The 18439-nt window shown below is 34.8% G+C and overlaps 1 protein-coding gene across 8 annotated transcripts in view; it reads right to left on the bottom strand.

Moving 5' to 3' along the window:
* The window catches only part of TRIQK (triple QxxK/R motif containing), an 85362-nt gene that overhangs the window by 41077 nt on the left and 25846 nt on the right, over positions 1-18439 (bottom strand). For 2 of the 8 annotated variants that reach the window (XM_041769468.1, XM_041769471.1), the window contains exon 3: positions 1365-1432. The exons of the other annotated variants lie outside the window; for them this stretch is intronic. The gene's annotated coding sequence lies outside the window, so the exon portion shown is untranslated. The remainder of the gene's footprint in view (positions 1-1364; positions 1433-18439) is intronic. 8 annotated transcript variants of the gene reach the window in all.

The following is an 18439-nucleotide window of genomic DNA, read 5'->3' as shown; positions in this document are numbered from 1 at the left end:
GGTTATAGGCATGCTCTTGGCAGTATGTTTCTTTCCAATTACCTGTTGTTACACAAAAAGGCTAAAGTTTGAATCTCAGTTACTTTGAATCTTGTTTTAAAAGACATGACATTTTAAAAAAGGCATGACATAGGTAACAAAGTGCATAAATTTGAGTTCTAGTCTGTCTCTCCTATAAATAGTATAAATTGCTACCATTTCCTAATATTCTCATGCTTACTACATTATATGCACTGTTTGATTTAGTCCACAACACATCTTTCAAATCTTATTATTTTTATTGAATTTAAATATGTGGCAGACATGTGGAATTTAAGAAACAAACAAGCAAAGGAGAAAAAAAATTAAAAAAAAGGACAGGAGAGAGAGGGAAATCAAGAAACAGATTCCTAACTACAGAAAACAAACTGATGGTTACCAGAGGGAAGAGGGGTTGGGCCACAGTGAAATAGGCGATGGGTATTATGGAGGGCACTTGCAAGGAGCACTGGGTGTTGTACGGAAGTGCTCAATCACTATACTGTGCAACTGAAACTAATATTACACTGCTAACTAGCTGGAATTTAAATAAAAACTAAAAAAATTGACGAGATGAGCACTGGATGTTATGCTATATGCTTGGCAAATTGAATTTAAAAAAGAAACTTAAAAAAAAAAGAAACTTGAAAAAATATGTGGCAGAGATTATAACCTACTCACTAAAATTCAAATTCTCCTTTTCTTCCTGGCACAGAGTTAGACTATGTTTCCTAGCCTCATTTCAAACATGTAAGTTAGTGCTTGTCAAAAGAATATGAATGGAAGTCATGTATGTCACTTCTAGACCTGAACATTAAAATCTTTATTGAAGGCTGTGTTCTCTTTCACCTTCCAATTGGCTAGAACCGAAATTATCCCCTGACAAACCTTAAGGGTACCTGTATGAATGCAGTACCTTTGGTCAGCCTGGGGTGGAAGAGGATAAACTCTAGCTTGTTTATCATCTTAGTACTTTACCAAAAAGTAGAATGACTGAAAAAGGAATGAAATTCTAGGGTACTTATATATGTTGGGTGGTGAGGTCTATTTATTACAGACTTAATTGTTCCCAGAGTGGCGCCTAGAAATTGGTCCTCACTGCTTCTAGTAAGGAACTACGGAATAAAGATGTGGTGAGGCAAGAACTGGCCAATTCATAATCAAAAATACAAAGTGATAGAGAGCTACGTAATTTGGGGACTAACAAGGTTGGAAAAGCCAGCTTCTAAAAGCCAAATAGCAAGAAATAAAAGAGAAAAAGGCTTTGAAGATGAAAGGTCCATTAAGACTTCTCAAAGAGATAGAGAGAGAGAGATAAAAAGTAGATTGGGATGCTCTTCTCTCACCTGAACCTATTGCTTCAGATCACCTGGAAGCAGCCACTATCAGGTAGAAAGAGACAAGTAGAAGAGTTCTGAGGAATAGAAAATAAATAGGTGTGAGAACTATGGAAAGAAACTGCATGGTCATATGAAACTAGCCAGAAATATTAAGACGGCTACTAAAATCTGAGGGAATTATATTTACAAGGAAACCAAATTTGTCTTAAAAAAAGTATGAGAATGAAAATAAATCCTTGGACCTCTGTAAACTTAAATTAGCCCGTTGCAGCTCTCAAGGAAGGCAAATGCTATAGATTTGTAACAGCCACTTCACAAGTGACTAGGACGCAGAATCCTCCAGAAGACAGAGCCATAAAGAACAACGGACAAAGGAATTTCACTTCTAAAAAAATCATAATTATGGTCCAAGGAAGAAACTTCTGTCAGTACAATGAATGGGCCTTCTCAGTGGCCTCATGTTGGATCAGTGCTTCTTGTGTGGTTCCCATTTTTCCCATTCTTCCCTTTCTAAATGGGAATGATTATAGGGGATATGAAGCAGTTATTATTCTCTGCTTCACCATTAGGAAAGTTTGTCTGTAAACTTCAAGGATCCACATTCAAACCTGAGAAGGAGCACTGTGCACTGGCTTGAGATCTTTGACTTTGTTCTGGATGCAGTAAGTAGGGAACTTTAAGATCTTCCTACAAAAGAGATAAGAAAAATGTTGTGCATCGCTGTCTCATGACCAGAAAGGTGAACTATGGGAAAAATTGCTAGCTGCTTACTAAAATACATGTTCTCCTTTGTTTTTGCTTTTTCTTTTTTCCTGAGCTCCCTTGACAGAGTTTCCACCTTCTTCTAAGGCTAGCTATGGGCATGTGGTTAAGTTTCAGCCAACAGAATATGAAAAATTAGTGTTTGCTACTTCTAGAACCAACCTATAAAGACTTTCCACATGTGCTCATTCATCTGGCTAAAATGAGATGCCCCCAGAGTGGTGCTGAAAATAATCTAATGAAGATGGCAAGAGCCTATGACATCCTGGGCCCTGAATGACTACACAAAGGAAAGCTACTCAACCTACTTGTTTTTTCTCTTTCAGGCTGCTGTGAGGACAAGAAGTAACTTGTAGCATTTGAGCATCTATACATTTTAGATTTATTTGTTACAGCTGACAGAATCACCCTAAGGAAAACAAGTATATATAGATGTCCTGTATAAGCTGCTGGACTATAATTATCCTAAAGAACATTATTAAGGTTCTCAAATGCCAGATGTCTTTGAAATTGGTTTAGATCAAACTGTATTGCTTATTTACACATATGGTCACACAGGGCAATCCCAACAATGATACCACCTAATACAGTAAATGGCACCCCCAAATTAAAAATTACTACTTATGTGTAAAAAACTATAAATTCTGCTAAAAAGAAATCTATGTCTCTATTTGTAATAATCTTCAGATTTAACATTATGGTAATATTGAAGAATGTGCAAAGTAAGACAAAAAGTCAAATAAATTAAATCTTCGTCTCTAATAAAACATGTAGTTATCATATCTAAGATAATACAAACTTAAAATTTCAAAAATGAAACTAAGTCTCACCTAATCCTATGTTCTCACTTGTTATTATTCAGAACATTAATACAAGCATCATAAAAATATCAATAGATATGTTATAATTTATTCATATAGCAATCCATTTGCATAGTGTTTTGCATTTACTAATTGTAAAGAGGAGTCAAGGCAAGTTATTTTAATCTTGATTATTAAGGGGCTAAAAAAATATTACTCCATTTTAGGAGAGAAGTTGGCTTAAATAAATAAATACACAGACATTATTTCCTTTTCAACTTAGTTTTGTGTGCTGCCTTTATGGAATAGCTTAAATTTTTAAAAAGCAAATTACTAAGGCTAAGTACCAAAATGATCACTCACTGCGTCCCTCAATTCCTTCTTGGTTATTTGAATCAACATCCTAACAGAGATAACATTTTAGAGGTCAGTATTTTATTCATTCCTTACCGATAGTAAATAAAAAAGGAAGAGATTCATAGAGAGTATCTTTTCAACAAAGTGAATTAGATTTTACTTATTTTAAAATGTACTTTAAATAAAGTGATACCAAAAAAAGCTAAAAAAAAAAAAAAACCTGGATTTTTATAAAGGCCGGTATTCTATGGATACATTTTATATGCATATAACCTGTGAATATAAAATCTTTAAAAGAATATCAACCTAAGAGATGCATTAAAGAACTAGCTTTAAATTTTTGTTCCTAATGATTTTAGTGACTGATAATCCTTAACCAAAATTTCAAATTTTAAAACTTTATTCCCTGAAATTATTCTGTTCTATTCTTTATTTACACTATTCTATTCTTTAAGCAAAATAAAATTTTACCAAATGTTGAAACCAAACCAGGCCTAGAGAACACACCCATGCAAAAATGACTTATATTTTATTAGCTGTAACAAACATAAGAAGGCAGAAAATATCTTACTTTTCTAATAAACAGATTGAGGCTATTTTAAATGATCGAAAGAGATTCCCATTCATGTGTATGGTGCAAACTGTCAGTGCCTCGGACATCTAGAACCTCTAAAATGTTCTGACTTTTCTTTGTTCTTCAAAGCCTTGCAGTAATCATCATTCATTTCTATTGCTTTGATGGTAAGATAGCAAACTCCCAAGAAATCCAGGGAGACATTAGCACATTGAGCCGCAATTTCTAATAAGACAGCTATTTGCATACAAGATCAGCCACAATTTAAAATGTGTTGTGATAGATGCAGAAAGGGAATAACAGATTTATATTAGCATGTACAATACCAAGATTGTTTTCACAATTTAATTCCTTGGAGATTACATCTCATCACCTTCTTTTATAAAGAACACCGCATTCCCTGAGGAACTAACTTGCTCTGAGACCCAGCTAAACTAAAATATGGATTAATAATATAATATTTATTATTTATGAATTTCGCTGTAGGAATGATTTCAGATTAAATCATCAGAGAAGTTTTTAACATTCCTGAAACTTGATAACACATACTTAAGGAAGAAAAAAATGCTAATTTTATTTAATGCCTAAATTGCATATTAAAATACTTCATAATTAATTTTTATTTAATTAAAACTTAACACTCTCCAGGACTTTTCAGATTAAAGAGAATGTTTTTGTTTTTAATATCCTTTCTTAACCTAATTTTACACAGCAATTTGCCACATGTATTTTTGAAAACAATATGAGACCTTTAAAAACAAACAAAGGTAGTACAATATCCTATCACATTCTGACCAAGGTATTTTATTGCTCATTTATACCTTTTTTATGAAATCCAGAAAGAACAAGTAAAGAAATAAGAAACCTGAAGCCTTCACATATGTCTCTGCTTCCAGAAAAAGCATTCAATCCAGACTGTGACATTTAAATACAGATCAAAACACAGGTTATTAAAAATTCAATCCATGACCACAGAAAAAATAATGATCTCAGTTTTTAAGGCTAAAAGACCCTTCCTTCAAAAAAATTCTTACTTTAGTATGAAGTTATAAATAAGCAGAAAAGATGTTTGGTTATGGCTGGATCAGAATTGAGAACCAATCATGAAAATAAAATCTTATGCCAGATGTTGGGATGAACAGAGTAGTGGGTAAATAAAGAAGGCACTTGTCCCTGATCTGATGCATTCATTATTCCAGACTGATGTTTTAAAAATTCAAAGCTGATTGTGTAAGCAGCATATTTAAGTCATCCAAATAATGGCCCATTTCCTAGATAAAGCAAAAACTCTTAATATACAGGACCATTAATAACACAAGTGTCTGTTCTCCTTACTCATATTCTGGTGTACTATCAAATTCAGCTTTTAGTTCCATGATTTTGACAAGCTCATTCACATTTTTATGAATTTACTCATGCTCTGCAATGTACTTTAAATGTCATTTTCATATTCCCCCATTTGTGAAATCTATATTTTAATATTTCAAGCAAGGGCACATGATTCAGATTTCCAGAGATAATCCTCCAAACTTAAGGAAATGAAAAAAATAAGTCATTTGGGACACTATCAAAGTGTGACACAGTAGACAATGAATACTTTGACATAAATATATATATATATTGAGATAAATTATTACAAGCAGGACAAAGTCCTATTATGTAAAACTGGAGAGTTAAACAGTGGTCTTCTAAGTGTTTTCAGGGATCAAAGTGTCCACCTCATCTTCACTTTGTCAAATTAATTTCTTTTAGAGCCACAGAAGGAATATGTCAAAACTTGAGAGGCACCTGGGTCAGGGGCAGGTATCTGGGTAGCTCAGTCAGTTAAGCATCTGCCTTCAGCTCAGGTCATGACCTCAGGGTCCTGGGACTGAGTCCCACATCTGGCTCCCTGCTCAGTGGGGAGTCTGCTTCTCCTTCTCCCTCTGCTTCTTGCCCCTGCTCGTACTCTCTCTCTCAAATAAATAAATCTTAAAAAAAAAAAAAAGGCTTGAATACGTGGAAAAGTGATTTCTAAAATCCTGATCATTTGACCACATTGACATAAAAATTCCTAAGGAAAGTAACTGCAAGATAATTAGCTGTGTGACCCCAAAAAGTCATATTCTAGGAAAGGAATCTTAGCTGTTGGGACTCATCTTTCAGCCATATGATGGAACTAAAATGAATACTATAATGAATGTATATCATTATGGGAAAACAAACCAAAATTGGACCCCTATCTCACACCACATGTAAAAATCAATTGAGGATAGGTCATAGACCTAAACAAAAGAGCTAAAACAATAAAGCTACTAGGAAAAAAAAAAACGAGATTATCTTTATGACCTTGGAGTAAGCAAATATTTCTCAGAACACAAACAAGATAGACCATAAAGGCAAAAAATAAAAATGTATTGAACTTCATCAAAACTAGTTTTTGCTCAGCAAAAGATACCGGGAAGAAAAAAGAAAATAAATGTGTAATTTATAAACAGTTTGTAAATACTCGTAATATCTGTATCTGAAAAAAGAACTCACACTCAGGATATATAAAGAACTACTCAGGTAATATACAACATACAACTCAATAAAAAAAAAAAAAAACAGGTGAAAGCCTTGAACAGAAACTTCATCAAAGAAAATAAACAGATGACAAGTACATGAAGAAGCTCAACACCACTAGTAGTCAGCAAAATGCAAATAAAATAAGAATTAAAATTTCACTATACCCACTAGAATGGTTCAAATAAAGCTTTACTATACATAATATTGGATGTGAAACAACTGAAATCCTGATACGTTGCCGATGAGAGTATAAAATCACAATCACTTTGGAAAACTGGCAATTTCTTACCATGCTAACTGCCAGCAATTCCACTCTTAGGTATTTATCTAAGAGAGATAAATACATACACTCACAAAAAAAAGCTTTGTATAAGGATGTTCACAGTATCTCTATTCACAATAGCTAAAATTTGGAAATAGCCCCCATGTTGATCAATGGAAGAACTGATGAACTGTGGTTTATTCATACATTCATACAGTGTAATATTACTCAGCAAAAAATATATATATACTGATAATATACAATGAAGATAAATCTCAAAAATAGTATGCTGAGTGAAAGAAGCAATGGCTCCTTTAGACCTAAACCAAATGAGTATTCATCAGTTTTATGCCCTTGTGACATCATTTAACAATGGTGGTCCCTGCTTCTTTCCTGAAATACTCATTAAAACACTTACTTCCCATGGGTGAAGGAATATATGAGAGGTGAGACAGCAGAGATGGAAGGCATAGACATATCTATTACAAAGTAAGTAAAGGGAAGGGGAGAGAGAGGATATTATGCAGAGAGGAAGGGAGAGGTTAAGGAAGCTTTTTTGGTTATACTTTGTTTTGTTTTACTCTTGAGGGCTTGTTTTTGAATGCAGATGAAAACTGGAGTCCGTCTAAATAATAAGTACAAGGAGCCAGTAGCAGAAAGTGAGAGGGTAAAAAGACAGAAAAAAAAATTAAAAATTACTGGGCTTTTCAAGTATGTAGAAAGGGACAGAATTCAGCACACACTTGACATAATAATCATAGCAAGCTACCTCTTTCACTTTAACAGGAAAGAGGGAAAAAAAAAAAAGATAGTAAGAATACGTGTTAAGTTTTGAGTTCTGGTAGCCCAAAGTAGGAGTTCCAACCTGGCAGCTCCACATTCATCTGAAGTAAGAGGCATGATTATCTTCTAAGAGTGAAACGGAAGGTAGAAACTGCAAATTTGAGAGTGCAGAGGCTGGAATTTATGCTGGGGACAAATTATGCTGGGTACAAATAGAGAGGGCTATCCGGGGAAAACAGGATTAATGAGAAACACTATGAGACTGAATTAATTTGGTAACCAAGAATCCATGGTAGCATTAAACTACATGATTGAAAATAGCATTTATTTTTTTCTGCATGCTCAGCTGCTCACTGCTGGCTTTGGGAAGGGACAGACAGCTGTATTAAACAAAGTTTAGGTTTTTCCCAGAGAGGCATGACAGCAGGGCAATAGGGCCATAAAGCTTAGGATACTATATAAAGTGGATAAAGTGATGTGCCGTGGTGTCTAAAGCCAGAGAAGGAAGTGAAAACCGTAAAGGGTGTAGAGTTAAGCAGAAAGTAGACTAATTTTTGGACCTAAAGATTTGGATGAGGTCAAACAACCAAAGTTTTGGGAAGAAAAGAACTAGAGTTTCTTTGACTAGAGAACAAAGATTATTAACAGAGAGTTGTGGAGTGACCGATGTTATTGCTGTGACGGAGCAGGTTATGATCCAGCAGGGCAGACAAGTTAAGGAAATGAGAAGCCAGAACAATACAAACCTCACACATGTGGTTAGCGAAGGCACCCGTGATGGTGGAAGGATTTGGGCTAAGGTAGAAAGACTCTAAGTTAGGAAGACAGAGGAGTGACCTGGATAGCCACAGTTAACAGCAATAAAGAGAGGTCGAGGGTACTACAGTCAGAAGCAATCAGCTACAAAGGAGATGGGTTTCTTGCTTCATTTGTCTTGTTTGTTTTTATTTGCATGGAAAAGTAAATGAACTAGAAGTGGCAATATGAAAATAAAAAGATAACAACCAGACTTCTGGTCCACAAGTATGGGGAGCGTTAAAGAAAGAAGAGTCTCCACTTAAGAAGGCTTTAGGGAAATGGTGTCTACGAGAAAAATCAGGTTTCTTTTTTTTTTTTTTGCAATTAGCAAGAGGGTTTATTGGACGTTTGTGCAAACGGGCTCTCCACCTCCGAAGAGGAAGAGAGCCCCGATTAGCAATTACAGGTATCTTTTAAAGGCAAAAGGAAAAAAAAAACCGCTTAAAGACAAAAGAACCTCTGGAGTCGCATAGCATTCAGATTATTGATTTCACAGAGGGTCAACATGAACCTATCACCCTGCTGAAACTCTAGAAAATCAGTATGATGAACATCCCACCCGTTTTTGGCGCGAACCTGTCTCCCTAACCCTAGCCGTTATGTTGGGACTAGGGGTCGCTACTGGGGTGGGTACTGGCGCAGCTGCTCTGATCCAGGGCTCACGACGTTATTTAGAATTCCAAAAAATCAGGTTTCAATTAATGTCAAGAGGGTAAAGTGATAATCAATGGAGTGCTTGAGGGTGGATAGGGTTCAAGAGGGATATAAAGAGAACCAGAAGGAAGAAAATAGCAAGAGATTGGTTCAGTAAAACAATGAAAATGAGCCACAGAATAATGGGCTTAAGTGTTCAGGGGAGGACAAATGGTCAAATGTGTCATCTTGGACAGCAAAGAAAGATAACAGGAATGTGTTATTAGGTTATCTCCAAACTGTACCGAGTACTCAGGCCTCTCTTGAGTTAGCTGTGGCCTAGGTAAAATGAGGAATCCCAGTCCCTTTGTGAAGGGTCAGCTGGCTGGAACTGAACACCTCAGAAGAAAGACTCCAGTCTCTAGAGTCTAGTTAGGCATATCAACTCAACAGAACAACTAGAGGCTCTAGGTCAGCATTTGTCAAAAATGCTGTCCATCCATCACCAATGTCAAGAGTTGTGTGGGATGTTCATTAAAATGCAGACTCCCCCATCATGGTCCTACTGAATCAAAATCTCAAGGGCTCAGGTCCATGAGTCTCCAGGGTTTTGGGAGGGGGGTTTTTAGCTTGTGCGTTTTGTTCTTGTTTTTTGACCATTAATGTTTAAGAATCACTACTTTTCTTTTTAACCAGCTTATAGGTAATTCTGTGCACTAGCATTTGAGAAACGCTGCTGGAAGTAGATGGAAGGCCTCAGCAGGGACCGGGAGATCCTTCAGCCTCTCTGGTGGAGGCTGAATGAGGCAGTCTGACAAAACTTTAGAAGCTTTTAAAAATTGGCTGAAACTTCAGACTTTTTCTAAATTCAACAGGGAACATTAAGAGGGTATTGGGCAATGAGGTAATCAAAGCGGTTACTTTTTAATGTGATTAGAAAGGCTAGAAGGTTGAAGATAATTAACAAGCTTAAAACAAATCTAGGTACTTTCCAAAGGCAATCTACTAAGAGAGCAACATAGTAAGTAAAAAGGAAGAGACATTTAGTGTTTGACTTTTCAGAATTTGGGAATAGCAGGAAGGGGGCACAGGGCAGAAGAAGAGCTGAAGATAACTATGCTTTCACATTTGAGTGATGATTAAGATACAAAGTCCCAGGCTTCATTGTTCAGAGATACCCAGTCAGGAAGGTTGGGGAGAGACCAAGGAAGCTGAATTTTTAACAAGCACCAACTCCCTGCCAAGGTTTTCAATCCCAGGTGGTACATGGACCACACTTGGCAAAATATCTGGTTATAGAGACAGTATGTCATTAACAAAAATAGGTAATAAAAGGAGGTAATAGGGAAAAAAAGATAAAGGGTAGGTGGTGAGGGTAGGAGAGTATTAAAAATACACATTATAAAATATTTGTAATTGCTGTAAGGAAACAAGCTCTTGTTTTTCCTAAAACCTCGAAGAATTAGTTTATCTAAACATAATAGTATCACTAATTCCCTGGCCTCCATCAAAAAATCCCCACAAATATTTTACTTACTTTTATTTTAATGCCTTTTTAATGCACAGATTGTTGTGGCATCTGGACACATGACATACTCGAAAACAACACATTAAATTTATACTGCCCAGAATAGACAAAAAGCTGCCTTGCATATACCATCAACAATGCTCATCACTGGGGGAAGGGGGTGCTGCAGTAGCTGGGTCCCATGGAATTATTATTATTTTTTTAATTCTGAACTTTGCATAAATATCAAAGGAATAAACACTTCAAATCTGAGAAGGAGAGAATTTCAACCAAGTAAGTGGCCACGTTCCTAAGTGGAAAAATAATCTTTCCTATTTAGAGGGTTTAATTCAGCAAAATGGGACATGTACTTCAGTTAATCTCTTGTACTACATTTGCAAAAGGAGATAGGATAGGTTAGCTAAACTAGGATTGGCCTACGACATAACTTCTAATTGTCAATGAAGTCATTAATGACCTAAATTATATTATCTTTCAAACAAAGTATTTTTTTGTCATTTTTTTATGTTTTTTCAAACATTTCTAAGGTTACAACAATATGGCACCAAATAAATAAAACTGCAGACCCTGTTTTTACTATTCCAAAGTGCTGATAGGTGAAGAGACATAAGGCATAAGGCAGAGAAGATCCTGAGGCAGAGAAGAGGCAGTTCCATGTCTACTTTGACCACTAACTAACTAATATACCTTTAGATTGGTTTGTTTTTTGGTTTTTGTTTTTGATGAGACAAAGAATGACTGAAAATAGGATTACAGATCTAAAGGTCACAAGTCTTGATATTTCAATACTTATAATCCCTGAAACTGGTTATTTTAAGAGAATTATATTGAGAGAGGATTTTTTATATTTTAAGAGAATTATATGAAACCCAAGATTGTTTCAATTATCATACAGATAATAAAAAGTTTGATTCTGTCCAGATGGCACCAAAAACTGGTAGTTAAAGGATGAAGGAAAACAATATGCTCTAGATGCGAACATCTCAGATGGCATCTATTCTTATCTCTGTAATTCCTAAATAAGCAGATGTATATCTATTTTATCATAATTTCCTTTTTTAAAAGATTTTATTTATTTATTTATTCATGAGAGACACAGAGAGAGAGAGAGTCAGATCAGAGATACAGGCAGAGGGAGAAGCAGGCTCCATGCAGGGAGCCCGACGTGGGACTCGATCCTGGGTCTCCAGGATCAGGCCCTGGGCCAAAGGTGGCGCTGAACTGCTGAGCCACCCGGGCTGCCCTATTTTATCATAATCTCTTAATATGAACTCCTTTTTCTTAGTTCTCAAGTAACATTAGTGAATTCTTATGATTCAGAGGTTTTGGCAAATTATCAGAGACAAAGGTTTACTGACAAAAAGGACTTTTTTTTTTTGCCCAAAAGTTTAAACGCATTTCACTGGGAATGTCCAAATAATATATCTGCGTTTAGTATACATGAACTGTTCTAATACACTCTAAATCTTTTTTAAAATTTTTTATACACTCTATATCTAACAAAATCACAATAACCAAGTTTGACTTATTTAAAGTTAAAGTTTTCATTTTTCTTAGTTTGCATAAATTTTACATTGAAGCAAATATGAACCAAATTCCCCAAATATGGTCATGTTAAGACAATATATTAAGAACTTTGAGAAGTCTACTGAACGGTTTTTCTGAATCTTTATATGCCTTGTTGATCTCTTAAAGAAGACTTGAATAGGTCATGTTTCCAACGTGACTTGACCAACTTTTCAAATTTTGCATATTATCGTCTCATGAAGCCTCCATTTGATGTAAAGTTTGGTGAAATAGAGCGATTATTGGAAAGCTGGTTTAGATGGATTGTAACGGAAGTGAATAAGCATCTGGTTAATGAATAAAAGATGTCCAGAACTGGCTAAGAGACACGCTTATCAGCTCCCCAGGTTCACAGAGGATAGGAATATTCTGCTGACAGAGATCTAGCATAGAGTGACCATAAAATTTACCACCCAAGCCAGAACATTTTGAGAGTGAAAGGGAACTCTGTGACACCAGGACAGCAAGTATAAACCAGGACTGCCCTGGGCCAACTCCTGCCCCAGCGCACTCTTGCCCTAACTATAAAATATACAAGTACAATTCACAACAGCACACTGTCCCTCAACTAGTTCTGTCACTCATAAGGTGTTGCAATAGAAGAAAGGAATGGAAAATATCCTGGAATACCTCCATTTCAGGAAATAAATGATTATTTTAGACAATACTTGCTGCATATACAAGACCATGGTATCAGATTGTACTATGGCACAAACTGTCCTCATTTATGAATTTCTCTGTGACGCATCACCTTACTGAGCATTTGGTCTTGAAACTAAGCTGTTGAGTTTCCCAGTTAGCACTGTCCCAATTCTCCCTTATTCCAGCTTGATTTCTTTTTGATCATCTTCATATTCACTCTTCCTCAGTCTGCCTGTTAAACACTGTTGCTCCCCATAGTTCATTCATTCCACATATGCTCTCCTTGGGTACCTGATTCCCTGGAATATATGTATCAAGGACCTATATCTCTAGCCCTAGCTTCTTGGATCATACATTCAGCACCATTCTGAGGAATGACAACATGAATTTCCCATTTCTCCCAATGATCGACTTGTTTTTCCTACATTCTATCTCATTTATTTTCTAACTAAACTCACAGGAATGTCAGAGAAGCAATGCTGTTTTCTTCTCATTGCAGATTTTCCTCAACTGGTAGTGCTAACTTTGATCACTTGATCAAAGTGATAATGTGATAATGTGCCTGATTTCTCCACTGAGAATTTAGTCTTTTCCTCTTTGTAACTACTAAGTATTTGGTTGGGGGTACTTTGAAATTATATAAATATCCTATTCTTCCTCAAATTTGCAACTACTAGTTTAGCATTTATTGATGTTTTGTGATGAATTAATTATACTCATACAATTGTCAAATGATGATTTTCTAATTGCACCATTCCTTCTGCATTTATTAGCTCATATTCTATGGTATGAAAGTGTTTTCTTCTCCCCCATTTATTCATTTTTGTGTTTATATCAGTATATACTCATAAATTGCTGTTTTATTCAATGGGTTAAAATTCACTTATATCATTTGTTTATTTCAATGCTCAAATTGTCCTGAAGTTAGCCAATGGAAGGTCCTTCAAGTAATCTATAACTTTTGACATAGGCTGCTGTCATTTTTTAAACACCCGTTCTTTTTGGCAAAATAAAATATTCAAGGTTCATCTTACATTTTCCTTGATCCTGCCCTGGAACTGCCATTTCTCCCATGAGCCCAGTTACCTTTCAATGAGGAATAGCATTTATACGTCAAGATCTGGGGACAGGTTATGTTCACTGCTAATGAGTGACACTGTTTGCAAGCTTGTCAGTGCACAGAGCTAGAGAACATATGTACTGGTATGAAGTCAGTGCTTCCAATTTCCAATCCAATGCCACACAATTTGTAGTAGTTTTGTGCTTTCCACATTTCTATTTGTAACTTTCTTCTCTAACAGTGACAAACCTATCAACATTATTATCAATGAAATTTGTCATGTTTAATTTTTTGTATAATATTCAGTAATAAAAAGTTAATATCAAAGATTTTTTTAACTCGTAGATCACCTATGAAACGATGGGCAAGAGCTTATTTGAACTAAATCTAACAAGTAACTAACCTGTGCTAATGTAGACAAACTTGAGGATAATAGTGATATCAAATCTTAAATACCCCACAGATGCCAATCACATTATTTTATGGCTTACAGGCATGTGCTCCACTCCATGGCAAGAAAAAATGAGACTGCTCCTAAAACAACTTAGGCCTATTCCTAAAGTTGGCCATGGGGTCTATTTCTCATAAGCATATATTTGCATACAGGAGGGGCAGCTAGTGGAATAAAATCAAGGCTCTTTGAAGGTAAGGGTTAATGGAATTCTAAACAGATAACTAAAAGTGTCATTTCAATGTATACGTAAATATTCATACATAAAAAAGAAATAGATTGCATAGATTGAATTGATAACATTCAAGAACTATATGGTGTAATTACATGTAAGTATACTGGTTTCATCACTTAATCTAAGATTTGAAAATGATGGTTTTCAAATTTTCTTTTTTTATTAAGCTTTTTATTTTCATTACAGTATAGTTAATATACAATATTATATTAGTTTAGGTATACAATATAGTGATTCAACAATTCTGTACAGTGCTCAGTGCTCATCATCATAAGTGTACTCTTTAATCCTCATCATTTGTTTCACCCATGCCCCCAACCACCTCCCCTCTTGTAACTATCAGTTTGTTCTTTATAATTAAGAGCCTGATTTATGGTTTTCCTCTCTTTTTTTTCCTTTGCTCACTTGTTTTGTTTCTTAAATTCCATGCATGAGTGAAATCATATGGCATTTCTTTCCCTGACTTATTTTACTTAGGATTACACTCTGTATGGATAGTTTCTGAAAAACATGCAATGTTAATATACCAGACCAGAGCATATAAAACTTTAGCTGAGCCAAGGTTTTTTTTTTTTTTTTTTTTTCAAAAAAAGGATTGGATGACCTTGACAAAATCATTTCCTTTCTTATATGATTCCTAAATTCTCTCAAATTTAAAAAGCTAGCATACATGAACATTTGCATCAGGTTAAGGATAATTATTTTCATGCCTAGAAACAAATCCTAGAAACAAACAAATTGGAGAGGCCCAATAATAATACTACCTACATCTTAAACATATCTTTTAAAACCAATGAAAGATATGTTCACTGAGATAAACTTAATCTGAGTACATAAGGGAAAATAAACATCTCAAAGCAATCATCAGAATGTTCTTTATGATAATTTTGTTTCCAATAGTTTCATAATATTGTATGACTTACTAAAAATAGCTTTATTAGTAAATAAGTATCAAAGTATAAAAATAACTAGTACACATATAATTTCATAGAAGTTGCATTTAAATGCATTCATTATATTGAAGTCTCATGTGATTATATCATTACCATTTAACTAATATTAGGATTTCTCAGACTGGTAGTTTTCAAACAGATTGCGTTATTAAACTTTATATTTATAAACAATGATGCACATTACTCATTTTTAAAACCACCAAACTAAACTACCAGAGAAATACAATAAAAACTATTAAGTTTAAAAATTGAGAAAATAATGTGGAGAAAGGTTAATGGGGAGAAGAACTGGGTTATTAACTAATATAATTCTACTATGTAGAAATAAGAAAATAAAGAAAAATAGAGAAAAAAGTACAAAAATACAAAAATACGTTTATTCTTTTTTAAAGATTTATTCATTTATTTGAGGGAGAGACAGTCTTAAGCAGACTCCATGCTGAGCACATAGCTCAATGTGGGGCTCGATCTCAGGACCCTGAGATCATGACCTGAGACAAAACCAAGAGTCAGATACTTAACGAGCTGTGCCACCCAGGCACATCCCAAAAGTACATTTATAGGTTTCTATAACAATGGATAAATAGAGAAAAAATATCCCAGGTATGAGCCAAAACACAAATGAGAAAACCATAAATTCTATTTTGTACCAAGTTCTATTTACCCTTGCCTATTCCTTAATTCCTATTCTATCAAATATGTAATATCTTTTTTTAAAGATTTTATTTATTTATTCATGAGACACACTGAGAGGAAGAGACATAGGCAGAGGGAGAAGCATGTTCCCTGCAGGGGAGCTTGATGCAGGACTCAGTCCCAGGATCCCAGGATCATGACCTGAGCCAAAGGTGGATGGTCCACCACAGAGTCACCCAGGTACCCCATGTCTTTTTAAAAAATGTTTATTTATTTATTCCAGAGAGAGAGAAGAGAGAGAGAGAGAGAGAGAGAGAGAGTGTGTGTGTGTGTGTGTGAGAGAGAGAGTGGGGGAGGGGCAGAGGGAAAGAATCCCCAGGCAGACTCCCTGCTGTGTGGAGCTTCACCAAAGAGCTCTGTCCCATGACCTATGAGATCACAGCCTGAGCCAAAACCAAGAGTTCAAGGCTCAACTGACTGAGCTACCCAGGCATCCCAGTAATGCCTTTTATAAGGCATTTCATTAAAGAAGTTATCAAAATATTGCTTGATAGCTGACCTAGGAGCATTCAGTTTCAGAAAAAAAGAAATAAAGGAAAGCAATCAAGTGAAAATATGGAAAATATAGAAAATGTTGATTTGAAATAGTTAAAAAGAAATAAAAGACTTCACATTCCATCAATGTTATGGATTACTGACATTAAAACACTTCAACTGCAAATTACCAAGACATTATCAGGGTTTTGTTTACATGAGTGTTCATTTTGTGAAAGGTGAACATCTAATGCTCTTGTGTTATGTTGTTCTATGTATTATTATGTATTTATAATTTACATATTATACATCAATGAAAAGTTACAAAAAATGTAAGATTCAACTAACAGAATACTTAGAAGAAAAAATAAAAATAGACAAGAGGCTGAAAAAAAGGAACTAAAAACACTAGGAAAAAAAGGAGTAACGCCCCCCACATTATAAGAAGTGATAAAATAAACTAAGAACAATACGGGATCCCTGGGTGGCGCAGAGGTTTGGCGCCTGCCTTTGGCCCAGGGCGCGATCCTGGAGACCCGGGATCGAATCCCACATCGGGCTCCCGGTGCATGGAGCCTGCTTCTCCCTCTGCCTATGTCTCTCTGCCTCTCTCTCTCTCTGTGACTATCATAAATAAAAAAAAATAAAAATAAAAAAAAAAAAAGAACAATAAACAATGAAATAACGATGCAAAAGAGATGAGATGATCAACATAGCAAAAGTTGAACTTTTAAAAAAGAAGAACATGGAACAAATGTTGTGACAGAACAAGAAAAAAGGTACAAAACTATTAGAAATATATAAGGGAATGTGGCTAAACATTCAGCAACTATTACTATTATTTAACAAGAGGATACTATAAAAAATTTCTTGTCAATAAATTTAAAAATTAAGATAAAATATCATTTCTTAGAAAACAGATTTACTGTTTTCTAAATAGTTCAAGAAGGTAAAGGTAGCATAAAATTGAATAGAACGAAAGTCATTTAAAGAAACCAATCAGTGTTTAAAAATCTACCCTTAAAAAGTAAAAGATATCCATATAAAACGAAAGCAAAAAGACTGAATAGTTTTACAGGTAAGTGCTATTAACCATTCAAAAGACAGATAATCCATGTAAACAGGCTATATCAGATCCATAAAATGATAGGCTGTTTTGAAAAATACAAATAGGTACAACACTTCTCAACTCATTTCATAACGCTAACAAATCCTTTCAATGACCCCAAGGCAAGGACATTATGAAAATGGGAAATCATAGGACAGACTCAATTATAAAGAGAGAGATAAAAATCCTAAATATAATATTGAAAATAAATAGAGTATTCATTATCATAATAACAAAATTTATCAGGATAAACCTGGGCAAATAACAAAAATGGAAGGATCATTCAACATTAGATAACACACTAATAATACTCTTAGTATTAACTGATTTAAGGTGAAAAAAATTGGAAGTCCTCAACAGATACAGGGGAAAAAAACAGTTATATTCAGTATTTACTGATTCTTACAGAATGAAAAAAGAAAAGAAGGGAGGAGCGGGAGAGGAAAGAAAAGAGAGAGGAAGGAAGTAAATAGCAATAGAAAAGAACTTTCTTACTTTGTTGACAGCAAACAGATAAAGAAAAGATTACTCTAATAGTGAAAATCATGAACAAGACAAAGATAATCACTGTTATCAGAAATCTAGGTAATATAGCGAGACAAGGGGAGACAAGATATAGGGATTAGAAAGGAAAAAAAAGTTATTATTCATAAATAATATGACTGGGAAGGGGCAGAGAAAAACTACAGGCAAATTATTTGAATCTGCACAAGATTCTTCATAAAAATCAGCAAAGTTACAATTTATAAAATCTATATGCAAAAATCATAATTACTATAGCAATACAAAATTTTAAATATCTATAAATACTATGAATACCTGTAAAATATATGCAAAAACTCTTATGGAACT

The sequence above is a fragment of the Vulpes lagopus genome, chromosome 9 (assembly GCF_018345385.1).
Source record: "Vulpes lagopus strain Blue_001 chromosome 9, ASM1834538v1, whole genome shotgun sequence".
Taxonomy (NCBI): Eukaryota; Metazoa; Chordata; class Mammalia; order Carnivora; family Canidae; genus Vulpes; species Vulpes lagopus.
The sequence above is the reverse complement of the archived record's forward strand: the minus strand, read 5'-3'. Positions and strand labels throughout refer to the sequence as shown.